The sequence below is a fragment of the Stomoxys calcitrans genome, chromosome 1 (genome assembly GCF_963082655.1).
Source record: "Stomoxys calcitrans chromosome 1, idStoCalc2.1, whole genome shotgun sequence".
Classification (NCBI taxonomy): Eukaryota; Metazoa; Arthropoda; class Insecta; order Diptera; family Muscidae; genus Stomoxys; species Stomoxys calcitrans.
This window is the reverse complement of record NC_081552.1, coordinates 41339143-41357341: the sequence shown is the minus strand read 5'-3', so window position 1 is coordinate 41357341 and position 18199 is coordinate 41339143. Positions and strand designations below refer to the sequence as shown.

The 18199-nt window shown below is 40.4% G+C and overlaps 1 long non-coding RNA gene across 1 annotated transcript; it reads right to left on the bottom strand.

Annotated features, from left to right (window-relative positions):
• Positions 1-1073: 1073 nt before the first annotated feature.
• Positions 1074-1626, bottom strand: LOC131994159 (uncharacterized). The gene is made up of 3 exons (XR_009396495.1): positions 1612-1626; positions 1365-1536; positions 1074-1304 (listed from the first exon to the last, which is right to left on the bottom strand). It is a non-coding gene; the product is annotated as an uncharacterized LOC131994159 (long non-coding RNA).
• Positions 1627-18199: the final 16573 nt, after the last annotated feature.

Sequence of the window (18199 nt, the reverse complement as noted above, 5' to 3'; positions counted from 1 at the left end):
TATCCATTTCCGACCCTATAAAGTATATATATTCTTGATCAGCGTAAAAATCTAAGACCATCTAGACATGTCCGTCCGTCTGTCTATTGAAATCACGCTACAGTCTTCAAAAATAGAGATATTGAGCTGAAACTTTGCACAGATTCCTTTTTTGTCCATAAGCAGGTTAAGTTCGAAGATGGGCTATATCGGACTATATCTTGATATAGCTGACATATAGACCGATCCGCCGATTTAGGGTCTTAGGCCAATAAAAGCCACATTTATCATCCGATTTGGGACGGTGAGTTGTGTTAGGCCCTTCGACATCCTCCGTTAATATGGCTTAGATCGGTTCAGATTTGGATATAGCTGCCATATAGACCGATCCTTAAATTTAGGGTCTTAGGCCCATAAAAGCCACATTTATTATCCAATTTTGCTATTATTTGGAACAGTGAGTTGTGTTGGGCCCTTCAACGTCCTTTTTTAATTTGGCTCAGATCGGTCCATATTTGGATAGGGCTGCCATATAGACCGATCCTCCGATTTAGGGTCATAGGCCCATAAAAGCTGCATTTATTATCCCATTTTGCTGAAATTTGGAACAGTGCGCTGTCTTAGGACCTCTGACATCCTCCGTCAATTTGGCTCAGATCGGTCCAGATTTGGATATAGCTGCTATATAGACCGATCTTCCGATTTGGGGTCTTAGGCCCATAAAACACGCATTTATTGTCCGATGTCGTCGAAATTTGGGACAGTGAGTTAAGTTAAGGCCCTTGACATACTTCTGCATTATCGCACAGATCGGTCCATATTTGGATATAGCTACCATATAGACCGATCTCTTGGTTTAAGGTTTTGGGGCCATAAAAAGCGAATTTATTGTCCGATGTTGCCGAAATTGTGGACAAAGGGCTAAGTTAAGCCCCTCCACATATTTCTGCTATGGAACATAAGGTATGAGTTTTGCACCGGATTTTGACGAAAGGTGGTTTACATATATACCCGAGGTGGTGGGTATCCAAAGTTCGGCCCGGCCGAACTTAACGCCTTTTTACTTGTTTATTATTTAGTTATTGTGCTGTTAATTTATTTTTATTATAGGGCTTTTATTAAAATATTCAGATTAGTCCTAGTGTATTCCAATAGCTTTTGTGATGAGTTAAAATTTTTCAAAACCATTCATTTTCTCACTTTCCGATTCCCATTCCCTCGGTCAAACCGGTAACTACGGGTAAGATGGGTTCAGGATTAGCAGAAGCAATTGCCAAAACACCCATAACGGCTACAGCAATGGTTGCAAAGAATTTCATATTGGACTGTAGATAAAAAATTTAATTTTTGATAGAAAAACAACTTGATATAGAAATTGAAGTTACCTTTTTGGAGTTGGTTTGTTTTGCTATAATTTGCAAAGAAAACTGAATGATTATCAAGAGAATCTAGACGGTTTTTATAGCAAATACTTTCCTAATGAATTAATATGACAGTACAAAAGGTGTTAATTAGTGTGCTGCACGACTTTTTGTTCATTCATTGTAAACCAAAAGGCTGGAGAAGATAAGGAATATTAAAACTGTAAATAAATTTAAAAGCAATTAGTATTTAAGTTAGTACTAGCCGAACCTGGCCCGCTCCGCTGCGCCTTTTTCAACTCTCTAATATTTTTTTAGGGTTGGAACACTTCAATCTGAATGTGAATATGAAATTCGTGCCACTTTAGCCTATATCCGCCTATAACGCTGAACGCCGGCGTTCAAATCATGATGGTAACATCGGACAACATTTAAAGCGGTGGTGATTCCCTCCCAAATTCATTTAATGTGAGCCCCATATTGCCATGGTCAGTAAATACGAAATGTTTGGAGGGTGTTTTGGGGCTGGGGCGGCCACCGGCACTTTGCCCTGAATACGGATATCAAATTCGTTTTTTTTACTTCCAAATACCGTTGATTTGAGCTCCACATTTCCATAATCGGAAATGAAGTTCAGTTTAGGGGGCGCTTTAGGGTGTACCCCCAAACACTTGGCTCCAAAATTGGATATCAAATTCGTTTTCTACTCTCAAATACCTTTCATCCTATAGTCCTTGAGTCATAATTTCATGATGAGTCAATCAACCTATTTGACTTATTTTTGGAAAGAAAAGCGCCACCTAGACTTGAACACAAATTTCAATGTCATATTCGTAATCTACTCCCAAATACCTTTCATTTGAGTTCCATACAGACATGGTCGGCTAATATGCCCATTTGGGGGTACTTGGAGGTGCCCTGCCATTACTTGGACCTAATTTTGTATGCCATATTTGTAATCTAATGTCGAATACTTTTCATTTGAGGCCCCGAATTAGGGTCTTAGGCGCATAAAAGCTACGTTTATTATCTAATTTTGCTGAATTTTGGGACAGTGAGTAGAGTTAGGCCACTCGACATCTTTCTTCAATTTGGCCCAGATCGGTTTAGATTTGGATACAGCTGGCATATAGACCGATTTCTCGATTTAAGGTCTTGCGCCCATTTACTGTCCGATTTTGCCAAAATTTTGGGACAGTTGTGTTAAGCCCTTCGACATCCCTGTTCAATTTGGCCCAGATCGGTCCAGATTTGGATACAGGTGCCATATAGACCGATCTCTCGATTTAAGTCTTTGGGCCCTTAAAAAGCGCATTTATTGTCCGATGTCGCCGAAATTTGGGCAGTGAGTTAACTTAAGCCCCTCTAGACATTTCTGCAACTTGACCTAGGTCGATCAAGATTTGCGTATAGCTGTCATATAGACCGATCTCTTGATTTAAGGTTTTGGGCCCATAAAAGGCGCATTTATTGTCCGATGTCGCTGAAATTTCACACAGTGAGTTGTAATGGGCTCTTCGACATTCTTCATCAATTTGGTTCAGATGGGTCTAGATTTTGATATAGCTACCATATAGACCGATCTTTCGATTTAAGGTTTTGGGCCCATAAAAAGCGCATTTGTTGTCCGATTTCGCCGAAATTTGGGACAGTAAGTTGTGTAAGGGTCTTCGACATTTTTCTGCAACTTAGCCCAAATCGCTCCAGATTTCGATATAGATGCCGAAATTTGGGACAGTGAGTTGTGTTTGGCTCTTCGACATTTTTCTACAACTTAGCCCAAATCGGTCCAGATTTGGATATAGATGCCATATAAAAATGTGGAGAAAAATAGACACTTTTTCTAATTGTTGGCGTGATACGCGATGAGGAATTTTTTAAAAACAGCGAATTCGATCTGCTTTGTGAAAGTGGAGTTTCTTTTTCAAAAAAAAAAGAAAGAACAGTACCTTAAAAAGTAGAGAAATCGAATAGTCAATTGCTGGAAAAAGCAAAATAACAGTCGATTCATTTCTCTCTAGCATATTCGACAGGAACGGTATATGCAATAATATGTTGCCAAAGCAAATATATTCGATGAATCAGAATCGGTAGATTCAACTGAACAAGAAATACTTGCAAATAGAAGTCCTTGTAGATGAAAATGTTTGTGTAGTTTGCATGTCGAAACCACCAAAAATAATACTTCTAACATGCAAGCATTTGAAAATATGCGATGAATGCAATATAAAACTCCAAGCCGAAGCAATTGCTGCAAAAAAATCAACATTAACAAGTAAAAGCGTGCTAAGTTCGGCCGGGCCGAATCTTATATACCCTCCACCATAGATCGCATTTGTCGAGTTCTTTTCCCGGCATCTCTTCTTAAGCCAAACAAGGAAAAGCGTGCCAGGTTCGGCCGGGCTGAATCTTATATACCCTCCACCATGGAACGCATTTGTCGAGTTCTTTTCCCGGCATCTCTTCTTAAGCAAAAAATGATATAAGAAAAGATTTGCTCTGCTATTAGAGCGACATTAATATATGGTCCGGTTTGGATCCTTTGAGGGCTCAAGAAGTAAAATAGAGAGATCGATTTATATGGGAGCTGTATCGGGCTATAGACCGATTCAGACCATAATAAACACGTATGTTGATGGTCATGAGAAAATCCGTCGTACAAAATTTCAGGCAAATCGGATAATAATTGCGACCTCTAGAGACTCAAAAAGTCAAGACCCAAGATCGGTTTATATGACAGCTATATCAGGTTATGAACCGATTTGAACCATACTTGGCACACTTGTTGGGTATCATAACAAATTACTACGTGCAAAAATTCATTCAAATTGGATAAGAATTGCGCCCTCTACAGGCTCAAGAAGTCAAGACCCAGGATCGGTTTATATGGCAGCTATATCAGGTTATGGACCGATTTGAACCATACTTGGCACAGTTGTTGGATATAACAGCAAAACATATCGTGCGAATTTTCATTAAAATCGGGTTAGAATTGCGCACTCTAGAGGCTCAAGAAGTCAAGACCCAAGATCGGTTTATATGGCAGCTATATCAAAACATGGACCGATATGGCCCATACTAGGCACAGTTGTTGGATATTATAACAAAATACTTCGTGCCAAAATTCATTCAAATCGGATAAGTATTGCGCCCTCTAAAGGCTCAAGAAGTCAAGACCCAAGATCGGTTTATATGCAAGCTATATCAAAACATGGACCGATATGGCCCATTTACAATACCAACCGACCTACACTAATAAGAAGTATTTGTGTAAAAGTTCAAGCGGCTAGCTTTACTCCTTCGGAAGTTAGCGTGCTTTCGACAGACAGACGGACGGACGGACGGACATGGCTAGATCGACATAAAATGTCACGATGATCAAGAATATATATACTTTATGGGGTCTCAAACGAATATTTCGAGTAGTTACAAACAGAATGACGAAATTAGTATACCCCCCATCTTATTGTGGAGGGTATAAAAATACAGTATAGGCATTTCATTGCGGTTGTTAGCTGTATTATTTTTATACCCCCACCGAAGGATGGTGGTATATTCATTTTGTCATTCCGTTTGCATCACATCGAAATATCCATTTCCGACCCTATAAAGTATATATATTCTTGATCAGAGTAAAAATCTAAGACGATCTAGACATGTCCGTCCGTCTCTCCGTCTGTCTGTTGAAATCACGCTACAGTCTTTAAAAATAGAGATATTGAGCTAAAATTTTGCACAGGTTCTTTTTTTATCCATAAGCAGGTTAAGTTCGAAGATGGGTTATATCGGACTATATCTTGATATAGCCCCCATATACACCGATCCTCCGATTTAGGGTCTTAGGCCAATAAAGGCCACATTTATTATTCGATTTTGCTAAAATTTGAGACAGTGAGTTGCGTTAGGCCCTTCGACATCCTCCGTCAATTTGGCCCAGATCGGTTCAGATTTAGATATAGCTGCCATAAAGACCGATCCTCCAATTTAGGGTCTTAGACCCATAAAAGCCACATTTATTACCCGATTTTGCTGAAATACGGGACAGTGAGTTGTGTTAGGCCCTTAGACATCTTCCGTCAATATGGCTCAGATCGGTTTAGATTTTGATATAGCTGCCATATAGACCGATCCTCCGATTTAGGACAGTGCGTTGTGTTAGGTCCTTCGACATCCTCCGTCAATTTGGCCCAGATCGGTTCAGATTTGGATATAGCTGCCTTATAGACCGATCCACCGATTTAGTGTCATAGGCCCATAAAAGCCACATTTATTGCCCGATTTTGCTGAAATTTGGGACAGTGAGTTGTGTTAGGCCCTTCGACATCTTCCGTCAATATGGCTCAGATCGGTTTAGATTTTGATATAGCTGCCATATAGACCGATCCTCCGATTTAGTGTCATAGGCCCATAAAAGCCACATTTATTGCCCGATTTTGCTGAAATTTGGGACAGTGAGTTGTCTTAGGCCCTTCGACGTCCTTCGTCAATACGGCTCAGATCGGTTCAGATTTGGATATAGCTGCCATATAGACCGATCCTCCGGTTTAGGTTTTGGGGCCATTAAAAGCGTATTTATTGTCCAATGTTGCCATAATTTGGGACAAAGAGTTAAGTTAAGCCCCTCCACATATTTCTGCAAGTTGGTCTAGATCGATCAAGATTTGCATATAGCTGCCATATAAACCAATCTCTCGATTTAAAGTCTTGGCCTCATAAAAGGCGCATTTTTAATCCGATTGCACTGAAATTTGACACACTGACTTATGTTATGCTTTTCGACATCCATGTGGTATATAGTTCAGATCGGTTTATTTTTAGATATAACTACTAAAAAGACCAATATTTTGTTATATACAATTGAACAATAACTTTTACTTATTAGTATCTGGTCCAAATCGGAACATAGCTGCTATGGGGCATAAGGTATGAATTTTGCACCGGATTTTGAGGAAAGGTGGTTCACATATATATCCGAGGTGGTGGGTATCCAAAGTTTGGCCCGGCCGAACTTAACGCCTTTCTACTTGTTTACTACTTTATTTCTATTCTATTCCAATGTGTGCAAGATGAATATAAAATGTGGCACGGGCTTTGTAACCCCTCCCTGAGCTATTGATACACCAGTAACACAGGCATTTGAAAAAGGACACAAGACATCCACAAAACCTTAGCTGTTGATTAATTCCCACCCAAGACCAAAACAACGATAAACGACAGGACCAGAAAACTCGCAAATCAAAGAACGATTAGAATAACAAAAGGACTTAAAAGACCCCAAGATTTTTTTTGTGACTTTTATCTTGGCATCAAATTCTACAGGGTTCTTTATCAAGTCTTTAATCACAAAATATTATAACAATTGTAACCACGTACCATAATTTCCAAAAAAAAAAAAGTTCCAGGAATTCCAAGGCATGGTATCATAGATGCGTTTTCGCTATTAATACGATTCAAATACAACATACCAACGCACGGTCCTTGAAGCCATCTAATATGGTTGAAAAGTCTTCTAACCAAAGATGGAACGCGTCCCATAGTGGTTGGTGTGTGTTGCTATCTTTGGCTTTCCTTTTCCATTTGCATCTCCGATCATTGAGCTCGCCTCAAAAGAGAGAAACAAACAAAACTTGTAAAATTTAATGAACTCTCCCTAACAGCCAAAAAACTTGAAAAAAATTGATTGGAAATAATTAATAAAAAAAAAAATTTGCTCCCCTGAAGTCTAGATGCCGTCAACAAAGTTAAATCGCTCCATGGCTGGTTAGGAAGTCAGCAGGATATATAGAAAAAGATAGCATGAGTGGGACAAGCAACAAGTACAGTCAAATTACTTAATAGCAGGGATTTAATATCACCGGGAAGATTTTCAAATCAATGCCCCTAAGAAAAGGTCTTCTCTTTGTCACACCAACAACAACATCATGAGAAGGAAACTAATGTTAGAAACCACCCCTGAGAAAAAAGTATTTTTTTTTCAACTGGGGTGGTTTTTTCCTTATAGCAGCAGGTATAAAAGCAGCAGTAGTGCAATCGTTAGACATACACTCCAAGTGCATCCTTCTAAGAATAAACATCTTCTAACAATGGCTCTGGCCCAAGAGACTGTTTCCAATGATGTTTTTCTAAAAAAAAACAACAGCTTTAAATTTGTTTAAACAAATAAGTAACAAAAGTAAAAAATCTTTGATTTCTGTTCAAATAGACATCTACCCAGTGAATTCATCGCTGGAATGGCAAGGGTATACCCATAAATATCTTTGGCCCAAATGCCTACTACAACTACTTAAAGAACCAACGTTTGGAGAGGCTGCGACAACATAAAACACCCAATAAGAAGAGCTGCCTTTATAGTAGAATCACACCCCGAAGGAGTGAAAAGAAGATGTTGGTAATACTGTACTACACACAAAAAACCCGACCAAATCAACACTTTTTGGCTTCAAGGAGGAGTTGCTAGAAAAAGGCTTGTTTTGACTTGAAGAGACATTAAGTTCTTCTCGGCCCTTAACTCGTAAAGCAAAACGAAACGTTGTAAAATAATTTTGTTTTGTAAAAAATGGCTTTAATTTGTAATTTTGTTGAAAGAATTTTTAAAATTCATAGAAAATTGTAACAAATTGTGAACTATAGTGCAAAAAATGAAATATTGTAATATTAGTTTTAGTTAATCAATCTGTCTTCCTTGGCTAAGATTTAGGTTTAAGAGTTTGTCTTCCGGTTTGTTTGTTTTGCAATTAGTTTTTAGGTTTGCAATTAGTTTAAGTGTCAACGAATGTCTTCTTGTAAATAAAATGTATATTGTAAAAAAACTGAGATTTTTAAGTCTTTTCATTAAGCTTTGGGAAATGTAATTAAGGTGTTAACTACTTTGAAACAGAACAATTAAAACCGTGCTAAGTTTGGTCGGGCCGAATCTTGGAAACCCACCAACACGAGTTCTGCTAAACTTTTCCACAAAACTAGTTGGCCCGGTGTGCTTCGCTAAACCCTGAAGTGACAATTTTATGGTGAATGTTACACTTATGCACAACAACATTTTGCAAATGTCGCACAGTGGGAGAAAATCGAAAAAAACTAGTAAAATATATGCCGTGTGAGAACGGGTAGAGATATCTCTTTGAAATTTAAGATGGCTAGAGCCGAGGTGTTAACGAGATCGTGTGTAATTTCAATGCCCTAGGTTGTTCGTGCGCCTTTTGGCAGGCCCCTAAAGTTGGTCACCTCGGTATTTCGAAAAATTGTTCGGGCTGCCAAATCTTCATATGTGGTCACATTTTCAAAATTTTTTACTGGATAAAGCTCAAAAAAGAACAAGTAAAAAGGCGTTAAGTTCGGCCGGGCCGAACTTTGGATACCCACCACCTCGGGTATATATGTAAACCACCTTTCGTCAAAATCCGGTGCAAAACTCATACCTTATGTCCCATAGCAAAAATATGTGGAGGGGCTTAACTTAACTCTTTGTCCACAATTTCGGCAACATCGGACAATAAATGCGCTTTTTATGGCCCCAAAACCTAAAACCGAGAGATCGGTCTATATGGCAGCTATATCCAAATCTGGACCGATCTGTGCGATAATACAGAAGTATGTCAAGGGGATTAACGTAGCTCACTGTCCCAAATTTCAGCGACATCGGAAAATAAATGCGCCTTTTATGGGCCTAAGACCCTTAATCGGTCTATATGGCAACTGTATCCAAGTCTGGACCGATCTGGGCCAAATTGACGAAGGATGCTGAAGGGCCTAACACAACTCACTGCCCCAAATTTCAGCTAAATCGGATAACAAATGAGGCTTTTATGGGCCTAAGACCCTAAATCGGAGGATCGGTCTATATGGCAGCTATTTCCAAATCTGGACCGATCTGGGCCAAATTGACGAAGGATGCTGAAAGGCCTAACACAACTCACTGCCCCAAATTTCAGCTAAATCGGATAACAAATGAGGCTTTTATGGGCCTAAGACCCCAAATCGGAGGATCGGTCTATGTAGCAGCTATATCCAAATCTGAACCGATCTATGCCATATTGACGGCAATGCGAGCTCTCAAACATCGGCCCAAACAACTGCAGCACTCAAATCATCGATTTGATGAGTCATCCGCCGTATGGTCCTGACTTGGCACCGAGTGAGTTCTTTTTATTCCCATTCGTAAAAAATACGAGTAAAAGCGTGCTAAGTTCGGCAGGGCGGAATCTTTTATATACACCATGGATCGCATTTGTCGAGTTCTTTTCCCGGTATCTCTTTTTAGGCCAACAATGGATTAAACGCTACATCAAGTTATGGTCCGATTAGGACCGTTGAACCACTTGTTACAAACAGAATGACGAAATTAGTATACGCCATCCTATGGTGGAAATCGAACCACATTCTGATTCGATTTAGCCATGTCCGTCTGTCTGTTCGTCCGCCTGTGAGTCCATGTATTCTTGTAATCAAGGTACAGGTCGTATTTGTTGTCCAACAGTCACGAAATTTTGCACATCGCCAAAGGACGAACGCTTTTGATTTTGGTAAAAATCGGGTCAGATTTTGATATAGGTTAGGCTAGGTTAGGTTGAAAAGAGGGTGCAGATATTAATCCGCCCATGCCACTATGGACATACAGCTAAGCCAGTAAACGGCTTGTTGTGCGCTCTAAAAACTATAAAGTAACTTCTAAAAAGAAAATTTTAAGTTAGGAATTCCGTGCTACTTACAAAATCCATAATTGTTGTCAATACCACTCCCCTAAGTTGGTTCATGTCCTCTATTGTGTCTCCACCTAAGTACCGGTATCTGTTGAACGCGAAAGCTGGGCAATAAAAAAGGAAATGCTCCAACGTCTCATCATCTTTCCCGCATGCTCTAATCATGCTATCACTTGCCGAACCGATTTTACATAAGTAAGCTCGTAGTCCTATGTGCTCCGTTATGATACCAATAGCTATACTGACCTCCTTCTTGCTTCCATTCAGTAATAGCCTTGTCTTCTCACGATCTGGATACCCACATAGGATTTTCGCCGTCCTACCGACCGTTTCGCTGTTCCACAATGTTGCATTCGCATTCGTCGCCCACTCCCTTAACTCGGATTGCGTCGATCCGAAAGGCTTCGGGTTAACCAAGTTTATTGACGGCAGTCCTCTGGCCTTCACCGCCAAATCGTCTGCCCTTTCATTTCCCCTTACTCCGTTATCGCCCGGCTCCCAAGCGATGCGGATTTTCCCATCCTTAGAGAAGGCGTTAATCTCCTTCTTACACTGCAAGACTGTTCGTTACCTCACCGTCCTGGTTGTTATTGCTCTTATGGCAATTTTACTGTCGGTAAAGATGTTCGCACTCGACGTCCGCGCGTTAGCACCACACCACTTCACGCATTCCGTGATCGCCCGGATCTCCGTCTGCAGGACCGTATTATGGTCAGGCAGTCTAAAACATATCTCAGTTCCTGGGTTCTCAATGTAAACCCCCAGTCCCACTCTGTCCTCTAGCTTTGATCCATCCGTGTAACATGATTTTCCAAATGGCAATACTAGGGTTCCGTCAATCCAACACTGTGCCGATGGCAGCAGTGCGTCGCACTCGACCTCAAGGTTCATCTCAGGTATCCGATCGGAAACCTCTTCCCTTCCTTCCAGGTTTTCTATCGTCGCCTCGATTATACCGCGATGGTATGAGCTGCTCCCATCCTCAATTCATTCTCCCATCGCCTTAAGTCTCATAGCCGCAGTGGCTGCTTCAGATTTAATCTGTATGTCAATGGGCCGGAAATCTAGAATAGTCTCCAGTGTCCTAGTGGGCGTGGTCCTCATCACTCCGCCTATGCCAAGACAACATGTTCTTTGAACTTGTTGTATGGTCCATATGTTGCACTCCATAGCAGTCCACCAAACTACTGAGGCGTAAGTAAGTATTGGTCTAATTACGCTTCTGTAGAGCCAGTGGACTATTCTACATTAGGATTCAGGCCCCATTTCGAGCCTACGGCCCGTCTACATAGTGCCCAACATCTATGAGCCTTCTCAGTACGCTCCTGAATGTGACACTTCCAATTCAGTTTCCTGTCCAAGAACACACCTAAGTATTTGACTTTGTCAGATATCGAAATCGTCTTATTGAGGAAACGTGGTGCGTTAAGTTGGCCCACCTTCGTCTTCCTCGTGAACAGGCATATTTCAGTCTTCTCTGGGTAAACATTGAGACCTCTGGGTCTAGCCCAGTCATATGCTATTTGCAAGACCCTTTCGGCCCTTCTGCATAGCTCGTTCGAATCCTTACCTCTTCGAAGTATTATAACATCGTCTGCGTAGCAGACGTGTTCAAATCCCTCGTCAGTCAGCATCCGTAATAGGTCATTTATGGTGGTCACCCATAGGAGTGGCGATAAAATGTCCCCTGTGGCGTGCCCTGTTCCACTTTCTCCCTTATATTTATGCCATGGGACCCACAATTTATCCACCTGTTCCTTAGCATATGGTATTCCAGACAACCGGTCCACCCGGGACTGGTCTAAGGATTGGAAAAGTGTGTCGCTACGCACATTGTTGGAAGCCCCCTCGTTGTCAATGCATACCGCCAGTGTGTACGTTACGGCATCGAAGGATTCTTCTATTTTATGCGCAACCTCGAGCAGGTCAGTCTCCACCGACCTTCCCTTGACATAGACATGATGTTTGTGTTTGAACAGTTCGCTGACATTCCAGGCAAGCTTCCAGGAGGCACGTTTTGCCGCTCTGGTAATCTTATTGTATTCCTTGAGCCGTGTATAATACACATCCCTATAAACTTCCGCTTTTTTACGACGTGCTCTGTTAAAAAGTATGCGGACCTCTTTCACAAAATTGCAAATCTCCCCGGTCATTCAGGGTTTTTCTTGGGCTGACTTCCTTTCACAAAGACGACAACTATCTTTGAAGGATCCCACCAGTGCAGTCGTAATCCTGTTGACATTTTCGTCAATCTCTTCTATGCTTGGACAATCTAAATTATCTTGCCCAAGTCTTCTTCTGAGTAGTTGTCCAGTTGGTTTTCAACTTATTCCGGAAGCTTATCGGATTCGGCGCTGGCTGTTCTATTCTAAACCTAATGCAGCGATGGTCAGAGAAAGAGTGTTCCATGGAGACCCTCCAATCCTGAACCTCATCGATCAGATTTTCGGAACATATCGTCACACCTAATACCTCCTCCCTAATACTATTAACAAAGGTAGTGGTGTTACCAATATTAAGAGTTATTAGGTCGTTGGTATTCAAGAACTCTGCCAGGGCTTGGCCCCGCTTATTAGTGTTGGAACTACCCCACGAAATGTGGTGAGAGTTCGCATCGCACCCTATTAGTACCTCGTTTCCTGTCTGTTTTGCTTTCCTCATCAGCTGTAGCAGCTCCGACGTGGGTGGCAGTGTCGGAGAGTCGAAAGGCAGATAAAGTGATGCCAGGTATGCTCCACCCACTCCCTGTCTCACCACTGTTGCATCCGACGTTGACATCTCTGGAGAAAATATATAATTCAAATTTCTATGACAAATAACGCAGGATCTCGGCCGAGTACCAGTGATAGTATAGAATAATTGATAGTTGATATGGTTTAGTCCAGAGACTTTGTTCCGGGTCGTCCATGGCTCCTGAATTAAGGCAATATGAATCTTGTCTTTGCTGATTTTCTCCATCAGAGCGTGTGTAGCAGTCTCGCCCCGGCGGAGGTTTATCGGGATTACCTCAATCATTGGTCCTCCAGTAAATGGGTATCTTGGGAGAAGGTAATATTCTCATCGTCTGCTGTCTGTTCTTTAGACAGCATTGACTTTCCTGTCACTGTCACACTTCCTGATGTCATCGCTTTAGGTTCATTGCCTAGCCTAGTCTTCCGACTTTTTATAAAGTCGGTAATGGTTCCATCGTCGGGTCCCTGTTCGTTAAGCTTTATTGGTTTTCCATTCCCCGTTCTGCCTGGTGTTTCAATACTAGGATCTTTGCCTATCTTAGCCTTCCAAATCTTAAGTAAATGGGCTTCTTGGGAGAAGGTGATGGTACCAACATCGGCTTCCCATTCATTTGGTTGCATTGAGTCTCCTGTAGCTGCGCTGCCTAATGTTTCAATATTAGGATCTTTACCTATCCCAGTATTCCGAGTCTTTAAGTCGGTGATGGGTCCGTCGTCGGGTTCCTGTTTGTTAGGCTGTGTTGGGTCTCTCGCCACTGCACTGAATGATGCTTTAGTATTAGGATCATTGCTTCTCCTAGTCTTTCCAATATTGAGAGATGCCGTGATTGTCTCGTTGTCAGCCCCCTGTTTGTTGGGCGGTGTTGAGTCACCTGCCACTGCACGGCATGGTGTCGCAGAATACAAACTTCTGCCTATCCTAGTCTTCCCATTCTTGAAAAAGACAGCTTTGCTCCCGTAGTGCGCCATGCCTTTAGTTTTAGGCAAACTTGTCCCGGAGACTTGATCAATGCCAACCACAAAGAGGGTTCCTTCCTATTTCTCCTCTCTGTGGAAGACCTCCACTTCTCTGCGACCAAACCTTGGTTTTGCTTGCCCAAGAATCCCAACATGCGTTTCGTCGCAAATTTACTGCCCCATCTCTTGATGAAGACCGTAGCCTTTGTGAGCTGGGGGATATCCATCTTTCTCACAAGGTCGAGATTTGCGCCCTCCCAGGGAGCGTGAATACCTCTGACGAGCTGTTTGACGGTATCAATACATTCCGCCGACGCAAAACGCAGCGTAAAGATGTCCCCTCTAAACTCACAGCTCATCATTTGTATGGGTGGACCCTCTACAGAGTTCCACACATGTTCAAAAATCCCATCGTTAACCAGATCCTCCACTTGGGACCGATGATCCGGTGGATTCCTACCAGATGCAAAGCCGATATTGATGACTGCATAAGTCAGCTCATCTCTGTTGTGCTTCCTTGCCACTCTGGCGTAAGAGGGCGGCTCCTTACCATTCTCAGGGACCATCTTCCCCTTCCGCGATTTGGATATAGCTCCCACTTATATTTATCGACCGATTTGTACTAAAATGGCCGTAGTAACTACAATTTTCGACCGATCTCTGGATTGTTTTGTTACAGATTTGAACATATCTGCAAAATTTCATCAAAATCCGTTCAGATTAAGATATAGATCCCATATATATGTATTGCCCGATTTGCACTTAAACGATCGATCTGTACAAAATTTGGCACGGATTGGTTTGTTACCGATTTTAACATATGTGCAAAGTTTCATCAAAACCGATTCAGATTTGGATATAGCTATTATATGGCCGTAGTAACAAAAATTTTAGACTGATCTGCAAAAATTTGACACGCATTGTTTTGTTGCTCATTTAAACATATATGCGAAACTCCCCTATAATCGGCTCAGATTTGGATATAACTACAATATATATATTTCACGGGATTTACACTTATGAGGGCGTAATAAACACAATTTTCAACCGATGTGCACAAAATTTGGTAAGTATTGTTTTGTTACTGATTTTAACATATCTGATATATTCATTAAAATCGGTTCAGATTTGGATATAGCTCCTATATAAATTTATCGCCGGATCTGCATTTATATGGCCGCAGTAGCAACATTTTTCAAACGATCTGTTCGAAAAAAATTCGTTTTAGATTTCGATATTGCCCTCAAATACATAAATTTATTGCCCGAATTTATAATTGTAGGGTAGGTGTAGGGTATTATATAGTCGGCCCCGCCTGACTTTAGCCTTTCTTTACTGGTTTTCTATTACTTCTAACAGCTATGACAAGTACGGTCCATATCGGTCAATAACTTTATGTAGCTCATATACAGTGGCACAAATGTCTACATACTTTTTTATACCCTCCACCATAGGATGGGGGGTATACTAATTTCGTCATACTGTTTGTAACTACTCGAAATATTCGTCTGAGACCCCATAAAGTATATATATTCTTGATCGTCGTGACATTTTATGTCGATCTAGCCATATCCGTCCGTCTGTCCGTCCGTCCGTCTGTCAGTCGAAAGCACGCTAACTTCCGAAAGAGTAAAGCTAGCCGCTTGAAATTTTGCACAAATAATTCTTATTAGTGTAGGTCGGTTGGTATTGTAAATGGGCCATATTGGTCCATGTTTTGATATAGCTGCCATATAAACCGATCTTGGGTCTTGACTTCTTGAGCCTCTAGAGGGCGCAATTCTTATCCGATTTGAATGAACTTTGGCACGATGTGTTTTGTTATAATATCCAACAACTGTGCCAAGTATGGTTCAAATCGGTTCAAAACCTGATATAGCTGTCATATAAACAGATCTTTGGACTTGACTTCTTGAGCCTCTAGAGGTCGCAATTATTATCCGATTTGCCTGTACGACGGATTTCTCATGACCATCAACATACGTGCTTATTACGGTCTGAATCGGTCTATAGCCCGATACAGCTCCCATATAAATCGATCTCTCTATTTTACTTCTTGAGCCCCCAAAGAGCGCAATTCTTATTCGAATTGGCTGAAATTTTATACCGGACCATATCTTGATATCGCTCTAATAGCAGAGCAAATCTTTTCTTATATCCTGTTTTGCCTAAGAAGAGATACCGGGAGAAGAACTCGACAAATGCGATCTATGGTGGAGGGTATGTAAGATTCGGCCCGGCTGAACTTAGCTCGCTATACTTTTGTAATTTATTATCTTTGACCCATAGTCTTATATGCACTAATATCCAAAAGATAAGATCTCATAACTTCGCCTTGTAAATATGTACATAATTACGAACCAAGAAAGATGAACTTGAAAATTGATTGAACACTAGTCGTATATTTGGCGCAACATTTGTTACTATCCCATGTCTGTAAAAGCTGAAGAAGCACAGTCCCATCATGTTCTATTTTATATCCCGAAAAAATCACATAACGATTTAATTTTTTTTTTTATCAAATACTATTTTATTTTTATATATACATAGATAATATACAAGATGCAAAACAAACAAACCGTGGAAGATATTTACTTAAATTAAAAATTTTAAAAACTAAAATTTACTAAAACTAAGAATTGGAAGACATTGTTATAAAAGCTACATGTGTTTATATTTAATCAATTACAGTTTTGTATAAAGAGAATATCACTTCTGTCAATGTTCAAGCGAACCAAATAGTATTTCCCTTCTGTCGGGATTTTTTATTTAAAGAATATAACCATTTTTCGTTGCGTTGATATCACAAGCGAACATAAAATCACAGCTTTTTCAGACGTTGCGATGCTTTGCATCTTTTAAAGCGTTATTTGTTTGTAGTTTTACTTCGTCTCAGAAATCACACAAAAATTATTTTTTTTCAATGTGATCTCCTTATCTTTCCAATCTTTCATTGGCGTAATTTTGTTGCTCCTCCTTACTCATGCTAAGAAAATTTGTGTTTAAACTTCGGCATTTTGGGGCCGATTTCTTGTGGGAACCGAATTGATGCAGCGATTTCTTTACTTCCTTCATTATTTTTGTTGGAGTTTGTTGCAGGAATTTAAAAGACTTCTGGGTAAAAGACATTTTTACAATATTCTTAATAAATTTTTTTTTATCGAAATTTTAAAATAGACTTTGCTTTGTTAATCGTAAGAAAGCAAATAGTTCAATGATGACCTTTCTTCAAAATCTCTGACTATTTATACAATTTTTTAGAGCAGCAAAACGCACTTTTTTTTATTTACATGGGTTAGAGTAGTAAAAATTATTTCAAATATCTTCTGTCTTTTTCTGTTTCATAGCTGGTGGGTTTTCGTATTTGTTTTTTCTCCTTGTCCTGTGCATTTACCTGCTCACTTGTTGCTTTACTTGAATCCTTCGTGTGGTGCATTTTTGGTTTTCCCCTTGCAGACAATTATTTAGCCTTAGATTGCTTTGTAACAATTGTTGAATTGAATATCTCCCTGAGCGGTCTTCGGATTAGATGTTGAAGGGATGATTTTACACACAAAGGGCAAATTGAATAATTTAGTAATAAATTGTAAATTTGTATCGCTTGGTTAAATGTTTGATATATTTTTTTGTCAATATAAACAAGTAACAAGTAAAAAGGCGTAAAGTTCGGCCGTGCCGAACTCTGGTTACCCACCACCTCGGGTATATATGTAAACCATCTTTCATCAAAATTCGGTGAAAATTTCATACCTTATACTCATATACCTCATACCGATCTGAACTGTATACGACACGGATGTCGAAAAGCCGAACATAAGTCACTGTGTCAAATTTCAGTGAAATCGGATAATAAATGCGCCTTTTATGGGGCCAAGACTTTAAATCGAGATATCGGTACATGGCAGCTATATCCAAATCTGGACCGATTTGGGCCAAGTTGCATAAACATGTCGAAAAGCCTAACACAAAGCACTGTCCCAAATTTCGGCGAAATCGGACAATAAATGCCTCTTTTATGGCCCCAAAACCTAAAACCTAGATATCAGTCTATATGGCAGCTATATCCAAATCTGAACCGATCTGTGCGATATTTCAGAAGTATGTCAAGGGGCTTAACTTAACTCAATGTTTCAAATTTCGGCGCCATCGGACAATATATGAGCATTTTCTGGGCGCAAAACCATAAATCAAGAAATCGGTCTATATGGCAGCTATATCCAAATCTGAACCGATCTGGACCAAATTGACAAAGGATGTCGAAGGGCCTAACACAACTCACTGTCCCAAATTTCAGCGAAACCGGATAATAAATGTGGCTTTTATGGGCCTTAAAACCTAAATCGGAGGATCGGTCTATATGGCAGCTATATCCAAATCTGGACCGATCTGAGCCAAATTAACGAAGGATGTCAAATGGCCTAACACAACTCACTGCCCCAAATTTCAACAAAATCGGATAATAAATGTGGCTTTT